Source organism: Lissotriton helveticus, chromosome 1_2 (assembly GCF_964261635.1).
Source record: "Lissotriton helveticus chromosome 1_2, aLisHel1.1, whole genome shotgun sequence".
Classification (NCBI taxonomy): domain Eukaryota; kingdom Metazoa; phylum Chordata; class Amphibia; order Caudata; family Salamandridae; genus Lissotriton; species Lissotriton helveticus.
In genome coordinates this window covers 323,031,491-323,044,556 of record NC_136058.1, presented here as the reverse complement: position 1 = coordinate 323,044,556, position 13,066 = coordinate 323,031,491, and positions in this window count along the sequence as shown.

Here is a 13,066-nt window from a genome sequence, read left to right as displayed (position 1 = left end):
ACAGGAGTTATGATGATTGATGATGATGACGACCTAGCTGCACAGCGCCGCGTTTGGACCGAAGGCCGAGAGACATTGTAAGTATGAGATTTAGCTTTTTCGCTGTTTGGTGGTGTTGTGTCGGGTGTTTTTTTCCGGGTGGGTTGGCGCCGGCGGGTCTTGCCTGGGGCATTCCTGGGAAGGTCTAATACCGGATACAAGTGTTTTGGACAAAATCCATAAGGAACAGCCTTTTTTTTGCCATTTCTTCAGACATCTTGCTCAATGTAGCGTTTTGGGGGGCTTCCTGCTGTTCGTGGGTGGGTTGCGGCCGGGGTCTCTGTCGAAGCACTGCTGCGACAGTCTAATCTTGATTGCATTTGCTTTTCAGGAAATCCGTGGTGGTAAACAGGAGTTATGATGATTGATGATGATGACGACCTAGCTGCACAGCGCCGCGTTTGGACCGAAGGCCGAGAGATATTGTAAGTATGAGATTTAGCTTTTTCGCTGTTTGGGGGTGTTGTCGGGTGGTTTTTTGCGGGTGGGTTGGCGGGTCTTGCCTGGGGCATTCCTGGGAAGGTCTAATACCGGATAGAAGTGTTTTGGACAAAATCCATAAGGAACAGCCTTTTTTTTGCCATTTCTTCAGACATCTTGCTCAATGTAGCGTTTTGGGGGGCTTCCTGCTGTTCGTGGGTGGGTTGCGGCCGGGGTCTCTGTCGAAGCACTGCTGCGACAGTCTAATCTTGATTGCATTTGCTTTTCAGGAAATCCGTGGTGGAAAACAGGAGTTATGATGATTGATGATGATGACGACCTAGCTGCACAGCGCCGCGTTTGGACCGAAGGCCGAGAGACATTGTAAGTATGAGATTTAGCTTTTTCGCTGTTTGGTGGTGTTGTGTCGGGTGTTTTTTTCCGGGTGGGTTGGCGCCGGCGGGTCTTGCCTGGGGCATTCCTGGGAAGGTCTAATACCGGATACAAGTGTTTTGGACAAAATCCATAAGGAACAGCCTTTTTTTTGCCATTTCTTCAGACATCTTGCTCAATGTAGCGTTTTGGGGGGCTTCCTGCTGTTCGTGGGTGGGTTGCGGCCGGGGTCTCTGTCGAAGCACTGCTGCGACAGTCTAATCTTGATTGCATTTGCTTTTCAGGAAATCCGTGGTGGAAAACAGGAGTTATGATGATTGATGATGATGACGACCTAGCTGCACAGCGCCGCGTTTGGACCGAAGGCCGAGAGACATTGTAAGTATGAGATTTAGCTTTTTCGCTGTTTGGTGGTGTTGTGTCGGGTGTTTTTTTCCGGGTGGGTTGGCGCCGGCGGGTCTTGCCTGGGGCATTCCTGGGAAGGTCTAATACCGGATACAAGTGTTTTGGACAAAATCCATAAGGAACAGCCTTTTTTTTGCCATTTCTTCAGACATCTTGCTCAATGTAGCGTTTTGGGGGGCTTCCTGCTGTTCGTGGGTGGGTTGCGGCCGGGGTCTCTGTCGAAGCACTGCTGCGACAGTCTAATCTTGATTGCATTTGCTTTTCAGGAAATCCGTGGTGGTAAACAGGAGTTATGATGATTGATGATGATGACGACCTAGCTGCACAGCGCCGCGTTTGGACCGAAGGCCGAGAGATATTGTAAGTATGAGATTTAGCTTTTTCGCTGTTTGGGGGTGTTGTCGGGTGGTTTTTTGCGGGTGGGTTGGCGGGTCTTGCCTGGGGCATTCCTGGGAAGGTCTAATACCGGATAGAAGTGTTTTGGACAAAATCCATAAGGAACAGCCTTTTTTTTGCCATTTCTTCAGACATCTTGCTCAATGTAGCGTTTTGGGGGGCTTCCTGCTGTTCGTGGGTGGGTTGCGGCCGGGGTCTCTGTCGAAGCACTGCTGCGACAGTCTAATCTTGATTGCATTTGCTTTTCAGGAAATCCGTGGTGGAAAACAGGAGTTATGATGATTGATGATGATGACGACCTAGCTGCACAGCGCCGCGTTTGGACCGAAGGCCGAGAGACATTGTAAGTATGAGATTTAGCTTTTTCGCTGTTTGGTGGTGTTGTGTCGGGTGTTTTTTTGCGGGTGGGTTGGCGGGTCTTGCCTGGGGCATTCCTGGGAAGGTCTAATACCGGCTAGAAGTTAGTTGGACAAAATCCATAAGGAAACACCAGTTTTGGCACTTTTTGTAAGTTAGGGTTCGTTAGGGTTAGCCCTAGCAGCAGGATTGCATGTGTTTAGGGGGGTTCGATTGCAACGCGGTTCTGTTGTTGTAGAGCACTGTTGGAGCGATGCTGGCTATGGATACTTTTGCTTGCAGGCAAGTGGTTTGAATACAATCCACGGTCTGTATTTGGGTCTACTGTTACTTTCAAAGTACGTTTTGTAACCATTTTTCTGCTAGGCATCGTTTTTGGAGATATGATTGGGTTCTTCTACATTTTTGCGACTGGCTTTAGTAAGGGTCTTGGTGGGAGCATTGCTGGGAAGGTCAAATTTTGTTCTAAAACACAGTAGTACACCCACCTTGAGGGGAAAGATCCGCTATAATATTTTGGCCATACTTATTGATCCTTAAAAAGGTGACTCAGACAGAGCACGCAATTTCAAAAATATTGTACTGTCTATTAGGGAAATCAAAGTGTCACTTTTTGAACCACACAGCGTACATACCTTTTATTTATTTATCAGTGGTATTGTAATAGCACTTCCTGTTTTCCGTTCAATAATTACAGGCCGGGTTTCAGTCAACATCCGCCAGGCAGGCAGTGGACAGGGTGTCTCTTCTGTCAGTGGTCACCACCACATTGATGGACGAAGCGTCAGCTGGAATGGAGGAGTGCCGCCAATAAGAGGAATTGTTTGCTGCATGCAACTTACTTACCAATTTCAACAGGACAACTCCAACAACATACGCAATACAGATACAGTATCCATTGTTGTCTTTTATTCTATGAGTGTGACTGCATGTGCTTACCTTTAGTTTGTAACCAAAGATTGTCTGTAAACTCTGTATCTTCAATTATTGTTTGTCCATGCTCTGCTTTTTTTTTCTTCTCTCAACAAAACCTACCCAAAAAGAAACCCCCATTCCCATCCATTTTACAAACCCTAACCCTCTTCCCCCGGGCTGTGTTGTTTTGCTTGATGTCTGACTAAAATGACATCAATAATTCCACACACTTGCTGGGGAGGATAAGGTGATAGCAGCAACAGGCTGGTGAAGGAATACGAGGATATCTTCTAGACTTACTCAGCTTCAGTACTATATCTTCTAGCAGTAGTAGCCAATGTCAAATAAATTCAACGCAAGTACTAGTTATACTTGCAATACTTTACCATTTGTTAGGCTACATTATGGCACTGTTCTAGTGTACTGTCACCTGCTATTTTCTCGATCGTACCGTAACCGTTGTAATGCTACAGTAAGGAGTACAAACAAGGTTTCGTTTTCTTTTTTTCCATAGGCATGCAACTGCCACTGTGTCACACCACTAGTAACACTGCAATGAGGAAATGTCACCCGCCCAGGAATGACAACGTTAATCCCCATTTCACCTGGAGCCAGCCCTGGGCCTAGCCCTAATTTCTAACACAAATTACAGGTAAGATAAGCGTTTGGTGGGAGGTAGTATAATGGAGTATTATTTCGGAGTAGACAAGAGATTGACGGTTGTACTACTAAAGTCCTACGACTGTTCAGGAAAACAAAGTTACTGTTACACCCCCGCCCCCCACCCACCAGACTGAAAAGCAGTAAAAAACAGGTATGGTCAGATAAAGTTGAAAAATATATTTATTTATCCCTAACAAAATAATCTCCCTCACCCACCCTAACCCCAACGATTGTCTCTGAAACGTCCCAAAACGATCCCAACTCCCAAATCCCACCCCCCAAAAGTCTATAAAAAAAGGGCAAGGGACACTCCACTACTGGAGGGTGCTGGTGCTGGTGCATGATGCGGCATGGGCATCATACTCCTTGCGGAGGGTGGCAAGCTCGGAGCGGAGGCCCTTAACCAAGGTCTTATACCTCAGGACCTCCTGCTCCAGGTTGGACATGCGGACTCGTAGGCGGCGTTGGTGTTCCTTGCAGCTCCTGTGGGGGGCAGCTGGTATTTCGGGTGCTTGGCGGTGGCGGTCGGCTTTCTTAGCCCGGCTCGGTCCCGCTGGTTTAGTCACGGAGGAGGATGCAGTGGTCACAGTCGAAGATGTTGCCCCGCTCGACTGCGTGTCCTCCTCCTCCTCCAGGGCCACCAGCCGCCGATACTCGGCGACTGTGGCCTCCAGCCTCCGTTGCCGGGCCAATCTAGCCTGCTACCTCCTTGTTGTTGATTTGGAAGGAGCAACTATATGAAGAAAGAAAGACATAGTCTGTAACCAATGCTCCTTATTAATAACACAAAGTGATTGAGCCGAAAGTTGGGTCACAGAGTACAAGTAGCAAATTGAAAGCACAGTACATAACTATTGAGGACAGTATCTATGTAACCTCCCACTTCTGCATCCTTGCTCTAACAGTAGTGGTAGTTTAATGAACTAATTCTACGACCACTATGGACTTCCATTACAGTCGACTATGACAGTACACCAGTCTTATTCTTCTTCTTCTCTCTTGTTTAGGGAAATGGGTACGTTATCTTATGCAAGCCGGCAGAATGACATGGACACAGCACAGTGAAGTTGCACCCGAGAAAAAAAGTTGCACACCATGATGATGGAGACAGACTTGCGTTACTGTACCGGTCCAGTACATGCAGGTGGTGAAGCTATTACTTTTCTATTACGGGTGGCACTGAGAATACTCTGTTACAAGGGCTACTGCTTAATTAATTTACCTTTCACCCTACAGTGCAAATGAGTACTAGAAAAGGAAACTGAAGAAGCTAACTAATTTGATTATCTATCACTTCACATGGGACGTATTTAATGACAGATGAGATGACTTTAGGTGCTTTGCTTAATATTGAGTGAACACAGTGATACACCCACACATGAATGACGTACTACAAGTAAACTAAAGTTATTAAGAGAGGTACGGAGTGTCCACCGTAATAACCAGATATATGCTGTGAATGCAAACGCAATACAAAGTACTGCTACTATTCATGGTAGTATTGGACACATTTACAATTTCTTTTCCTTGCCTTCCCTGCACTGGGACGGACGTGCGGGTGCGGTGGTACATGCTCTTCAAGGTAACACTTACTTCACCTGGCGACCATCTACTCTCTCTAGATACACATTTGCTATGTAAGAGTCAGAGAATACCATGCTCCAGGCATCCATTCATTCAAAGTATACGCACACATACAGTTTCTGTTTCACCCACCCAGGCTGCTGTCCTTCCACCCATCCTTGCTTCATCATTGACCCAGCCATGCACCATACCATATTCTTTCCTTCCCAGCCACCTCTGGGTCCAAGCAAACACATATCGTTCTTCTTTGCCAGCCATCATACAAGTTCGCGTCCCACTTACTTACACCCTTCTTTCGCTTTTCGTTCATCCCATCCATCACGTTCGTCTAAGAACTTATTGGGATTCTTCTCACCAAAAACTTCACAGCTAAGTCGAAGTACATTTCGAGGAGGCTACTACCTGGTTGATTTGTAATTGTAATACACCCGTGCAGAAAGCACACTATGCAGTCTTCAATCTCAATAAGTAAGGAATATATAGCTTACCTGTTTCCGCCACCACCGTTTGATCCCCCACAGGAACGGCCACCAGCTCTTCTAACGCCGCCTCCTCCCCAGAGGCCTCCGAGTCCAAGTCCAACACAGCCACCTCCGCGCTGGCCCCGTCACCAGATGTTACACCTACAAAGTACATTTAAGAAAGTTAGAATACACCACTCACTACTATATAATATTTGGTCTAGGAGAAATGTTAAAAAAACAGAATACAATGTAATAATTTGTGACTGTCTACTCCATAGTAAAAATGTCCCATTTTCCAGGGCAGGCTGTTGTCTTGCTGCACTTTTATGCACAACTGATGAATGCTTGCTTTTGATTTTTAACACGCACCACTTTTTCTCCTAACAGACAGAAGCTTGACTCCTGAGTCCTAAGAACACGACCAGGATCAAGTTCAAACTAGGTGAGAGTTCGGCTCGACCACAAGAAATGTGTCCAATTAATCGTCAGCACTAACCACTTTTCCGTTTACAGTTAAATAGTTTTATGACAAAGTAGATTTTAATAAATGTGTTTACTTTTAATAAAGCTTTTACACTTAAATAGACTCTGTGGTTTTTGTTCCTCTAGACTAGAGTGGATGAGCTAAAGGTTTTGGAATTTTTGCAAGCATGAGTGCCTCTGACACTTCTTGACTGTGCTGTGACTCCGTACTACTCTCTTGTCCTGCGTACGATAATCTAGAGATCATTGGGGATCTATAATCGGTGACTTCGGGAGCTGAATGACTCTGCCACACTATCTAGTCAGTAAGGAGACAGTGCATAGAGGTATTGCTGAATATAATGGGAGTCCAATGGAATTGCCAAATGTCCAATCTTAGTTAGCTACACAGACAGACTAATAAGAATAGTCTAGTAATACCACAGGGAGTCATATTCGAGGCAGGATAAGAATTTATATCCAGTCTACAAGAAGATCAAAGACGATTTAGAAAAAATCGAATGAGGAACGCTAGGAAAAAATAGGTACTGTTTAGTAAAATGTAAACTTACTGGGGCCAGCAAAGGAGCCCTCGCCTGCCCGATCCTGGCCTGCATCCTCAGCACCCTCCTCCTGTGTCCTCTTGCCCTTGGGGGGAGCTGATGTACAACATGAAAGAAAGAAAAACCATAAAACATGGATGAGATTTTTCAACCAAATCAAACATTTCAAAAGAACAATAACAACATATTTTGGAAAAATAGCAAATAGATAGACAACTATTCCACGGGATCTATCTCATGTGGTATACTACGTTATTCGTATTGCCTGATTTGCGGAACGTTGACTTAGAAAGTTCCTATGTAACTCAATAAACAGACTACTAAAGAGGTTTGCCTAGGCCTGGCACTGCAGGCAGTAGTGCGCAACACGTGACAGACAAAGTCCATCCTGCTTGCAGATCAGTGAATACTCAAACTATCAATCCACCCGCCACCACCGCCACTATTTCTTCTGATAGCCATGTGACTGTCTAAAGGAAGGACACTGGACTTCAGTCTGTTGGGGCTGATTTATAAGTCCCTTACGGAAGTTGCGGCTGATTTTCCTCCATTGTTGCGTGCCTTTTCTGACGCAGCGGCAGAACAAAAGACTCGCCATGGTGTTGGTGCGGCGTATATATTAAAAAAAAAAACACATATGGGCATATGGGCGATGCATCACGTTGTAAAGCCCTGCGCCATCAGGGGGCGTTCCGGCGCAAGGGAGGGCGTACCTGCGCAGGAACGAATCCTAAAAGTGGCTGAGGGAAATCTACAAGATGTCAATCAGTCATTTTTAGGACAATGATGCATGACTCAAACCCTGCGCGCTTGAAGCCGACGTACGGCTTGATGCAGCATTGGGGAGATAGGGTACCCCAGAGCATTGCTGGAGCTGCGCCATCGTTGGCACGCAACTCCAGCAATGCGCTGCCTTTACGGCACAGATGCGTAAGGCTTCTGTGACGTTTTGGGCCAATGGGTGGTGGTGGCATGGCACACAATTACTGCCGCATCCCTGCTACTTTGCAGGGATGCGCCGGTAATTGAAAATATGACCCTTACTGTCTAGCATTACGCAGTTCTTTTCTTTACAGTACACTCATACATAATTTCTCAGGCCAATGAAATGCTTCTGAACACAACATACAAAACAAAGAAGCATAGTAGCAAGCAAGGCTACTGAGAAGGAGAGCAGTGCACCTGAAAATGAAATGCATAGAAGATTTTGAAATATAATTTACCTCAATGTAATCGGCAGCATTATTGCTCTTGGTAAAGAACAAAGATGTGCAAATAACAGAGCAGGATAAAACAGAGTAGTAAATGTACTACTACTACTACTCACCAAGCCCGGGGACCTCTACGCCGAGCGCGTCCAGCAAGTCCCGCTCCCGGTCCATGACATCGGTCCAGCGGTGGGTGGCCTGGTTATATGTGCGCCGGACCCCAGAGATCTTGTACATGGCCCGGCACACCTTCTCCCACCGCTGGCGGCGCTCCCGGATGCCATAGCCGGTCGCGATCTTGCCGCCTCCCAGGATCGTCTTGGGGAGGCGGCGCTGGACATGGAAGATCAGTGCCGCCACTTCCTCCGCGCTGAAGATCTCCCTCGGGACCACTTGCTCCCCCCTTAAACGCCCGCACGGGAGCCGGGCACGGGGTGCGGGACCCTTCCCCTTCTCAGGGTGCTTCCCGGCTCCCTTTACCATGGTCTGGGCAGAAATAAACTTAAATGATAAAGAAGAAATAGAATAGTGAAGAAGAAAAGAAAAGAGTTTAAAAAAGTAGTTTAAAAGTAAATAAAAGCTGCAGAAAACACAAAAATATAGAGCTAGAAAACTAGAGGGTTAGATAATAAGTAAAATTAGATCAAAAAAACTTCAAACAAGCAAAGGATGGCAGAGATTGAGAGAGGATACAGAAAGCATGCCCAGAACCATAGCAATGAATGAGAAACAAGATGGCCGCGCCCGTTCACGACCGCGTGGGTAAGTTCGCGCGAGATTTTCCTTGCGAGTGCGCGCGAAATTGTACTAGCGAGCAGCACACTTTGCGAGATTACACATAGCGGGCGGAAACGGAATTACGTCACGCCAACAAGATGGCCGCGCCCGTGTACGACCGATAGGGTAACTTGGCAAACGAATAGCTAGAAGCGCCTCGCGAACACGCGCAAGATCACGCGAACATACACGTCGCAACAAAAACAATTTTGTATTCGCACGTATTCGCGGCTTCCGAAATCGATCTCGCACGGATTCGCGCCCCAAATAACGCGCGAAATTGCAAAAAAAACGATTTTAGCTAAAATGAAAGCAATGAGCAGGTGCAAAAGTTCAAACTTAACATTAGTAACATTCAAGGTAGTGCTTCCTGATGGGCCCCTCCAGAGTTTGCAACAATTCTATGACCCTGCTATGACCCAAACAGCAGGCTCATAGAATAGCACCATAAAGGTCCTGTAAAAAAAAAATTTCACTGCAACAAAAAGCAAATTACAGATAAGGAAGGAAGCAGGTGCCAGCCAGACTGGAACTTTCAAAATTACTGACACATTAATGAAACACAAATTAATTGATGGCAGTTGAAGAAGGGCAGGTGTGCTAGCTTTTTTCAACCACCATAATCTACAGTAATAAATAAACCTAATAGGTGCCTGTGAGGATGTACTAGAGGGTGGCATGGGTGTCCCAGAGGGTGGCAGTGGTGAAACAGAGGGTGCTGTGAACCTGTGATGATAAACCAGACGTAGAAACAACATAGTCGCGGCCGTTGCAAGCCGAAAAGTAAGTTCGCAATTGCGAACTTGTCCCAAAATCGGCGCGAACACGCGCCAACACAAAAAACGGAAAAATCCGCAAATCCGCTAGAGTTCGCGGATCTTCGCGGATTGCGAATCCGTAAATACGCAAGTTCGCGGATTGCCAATCCGCAAAATCCGCCCATGCTTAGTGCTATTAGCTCTTGTACTATGACTTTGCCTGATATTGATTTGTTTTTTGGACTAATATTACCGCCTGATATGTGGAGAACTAAGCGTAAAGTTGATAATCGTGTGACATTTGGAGCATTGTGGAAAGATTTAGAGCAGTTAGATGAAGATAGAGAACCTGCACAGAAACCGTGTCAGTTAATTTTAAATCTTACGGGAGCTATATTAGTTAAGTTAAAGATGATTATTCTCCCAAAAAAGATAGATTGGACAGTGTTAGCGTCTTGCAAGTAAAAGGTAGATGAATCAGTTTCTGACTTCGTCACACGCTTTGAAGAAGCATTCCACGATTTTAGTGGCCAGTCATTGACAGATGACACGGGTAGAAATCTGTTTGTCGATAAATATGTCTCAAACCTTTTGCCAGGAATAGCTAGTCGCCTAAAGGCCAGTGAAAGTTCATTGACTACTTCTTCTACGGTTTCTCTCCTAACTATGGCTCAGTATTATGAACGAAAAGAATTAGAAGCTAAAAGTAATGAGGATAAAAAGTTTAAAGAGTTGAAAACAAAGGTTATGTTGGCTCAAACTTATGGCCCACTTTCTAGAGGTAATGAAAGAGGTGGACGTGGATCTTATGGTTCGTCCTTTCCTTCTTTTACTCGTTCGAATTTGTCTGTTGACCAGTGTGCGTAGTGCAAGAAATTTGGACATTGGCTTTCTGGTTGTCCAGTACTACGTGCTCAGCAGTGCCCACATGGTCGGGGACAAATGAGAAATCGTTCAGGATATTCAGGGCCTAGAGGAAGCACAAATGACCGTGCTAAGTTTGATGCTAATTGTTAGACCTGGCATCTTGGCGTGGTTTTCCCTTATCTATTTGCCTCTACCTCCTGTATTTTTGATGCTGTGCTGTATTTCGTTTTTGCTGGTTTAGATGCTTTGGACACTGCCACTGCTGATCAGTGCCAGAGTGTAAGTGCTCCCTATGTAAAGTGTTATTCTGATTGGATATACATGTTTGGCATATTTGTATCACCATGAAGTCCCTAGTAAAGTGCACTGGGTGTGCCAGGGCTGGTGATGACAAATGCTACTAGTGGGCCTGCAGCACTGATTGTGCCACCCACAGGAGTAGCTCTAAAATGGTGTCTCAGGCCTGCCACTGCAATGCCTGTGTGCAGTTTAGAAACTGCAATGTCCTCCTGGTCAGTATCCCCACTGACCAGGCCTAACCCTTCCCTTTTTGTGCACATCAGTCACCCCTATGGAAGGCCCAAGGTACCCCCCTGGGCAGGATGCAGTGTATGTGAAAGATAGAGCATGTACTAGTGCAGGTAACATGTTCTGGTAGTGAATTACAGCCATTTTCGTTTTTTACTATTGTAAGGCTATCTTGCTCCATAGATTAACATGGGGGGTGCTGGCTACAGTGGTTAACAGCATTGCTTCCCATAGGAACAAGATAGGACATAAGTATCTAGTATCCCTGAACTCATAATTTAATAACACATCTTTTAGGAAAGGTTAATTTTAAATCCTGTGTTTGAGAACAGCACTTTTAGAAAGTTGCTGTTTTCTTGTCTGACCCTTCTGTGTGCCTTGGCCTGTTTGTGTATTGACTGTCTGGTTTGAGAGTGACAGGGGCTGGGGATTCCCCAGGAGGCTCGCTGAGTCAGCCCTAGGCTGAATGACTGCATTTGCAACTGGAGTGGTGGGAGGAGTTAGCACCTGGGCCTGAATAGGGCTGTGCCTGCCTTCCACAATGCTAGCTCCACCTCCTGCTGGGCGGCTGACGACCCTGCCCCTCACTCTGAAAGGAAAGAAGAAGCCAGCAAAACAAAGAACTCAGGAAACACCCAGAACTGGCTCAGACCGGGCTCAGGGCCCACATGCACAGAGAGAACAAAGACTTTAGGGGTATAAGTATAGGACCCCTGACAACAGAAAATTAGATCATCATGGAATCAAGAAGGAACCTCTGCCAAGGAGAAAGCTGAAACTGAAGAAGGAAGACTGTCCTGCTGTTGCTCTGCTGGACTGACCTGCTGTTGCTTTGCTGCCAAGGAGAGGGGAAGGACTTTGCTGTTGAGCTGTGTCCCCTGTCTTGAAGGAATCTCCAAGGGCCTGAGTAGAGCTGGCTCCCTGTTCTGAAGTCCCAAGAACAAAAGGACTTCACCCCCAGCTTTCCTGAACTCTGCTGAGAGAGTTCTGTCCTTCCTAGAGTGCTTGATCCAGTTGTGGGGCCTCTGGAAGCTGTACCTGTGCTGGGAAGCTTGAAACTAAGCTTGAGAGACTTTTGCAATTGAAAAGTGTTGCATCGCTCACTTGCGGAGCGCATCCCCGACAGTGCGAGAAGTTTCACGCCGCCACGAAGGTCAAGATCGTCACAGCGCCTGACGCCGCTGCCAGAGCTGTCGCATCCTTCGTTTGCGGGACATACCGAACCGGTGCGGGAAAGTCGAACATCGCTGCGAGTGTCGTCGCAGAGCCTGTCGTCGCTGGGTGAGATCGCCACACTGCTTGCTTGCGGACCGCATCACGTCGCTGCGAGCATCGTCGCAGAACCATCGCATCGAGGAGCTGCGAGAGAGAGGATCACCGCTGGACCGTGCATCGTCGCCCCAGAGATCGTCGCAGCCCCTACGAGATCGTCGCATCGTGCCGTTGCGAGAACAAACTTCCTACGGAACCTCCGCTCCGGAATCCATACAAGTGGCCTTCCTCCCCATACAGACCGGATTCGTCGCAACACGGCCGCTGCTGCAGCGGGGCTGTCGCAAACGCCTCCCCAGGGTCTCAGGAGCAATGCATCGCTTGTTTTCCACCGTACCAGCTTCTGCTTTTGGAACTTTGTCGCAACTAAAAGGTACTATGAGTAAACGTGATGCAACTGTGAACTTTTCACGCATCTGTGTATTATTTAATCGCAAACTAAAGAACTTACATTACAACCTTATGAGCTCTTTTGAAACCATATTCTTGAACTGTGTATGTTGGATTTTTGTCGTTTTGGTCTTGTGTAGTTTAGATTAAATACCTTTACTTCTTCTAAACTGTTGTGGAGTCAGTTTGTGGTGTTTTCACTGTGTTACTGTGAGTGTTGGTACAAATACTTTACACATTGCCTTCTGATTAGCCTTGACTGCTCGTGCCAAGCTACCTAGAGGGTGAGCAGGGGTTATCCCAGAGGGTTTCCTCCTTACCCTGACTAGAATCAAGGGTCCCTATTTGGACAGTGGTACCTACCCCTGCCAACTAGAACCCCCATTTCTAACATTGGTGGCAGCGGTGGGATTTGAACTTGTATTTGTACTTGACCCACAGTAATTGGTGTACATCACTAGTGAGTGCAGACCACTATGCCACCGCATACTACTGGTTTTTGATTTTTGATTCTATTTTTGAGTAACTCTTCAAAGCATCATGTCTGCGAAAGGAAAGGCACTCAGTGAAGGGGCAGAAGTAGAGTTGGAGTTTTCCATTGAGGA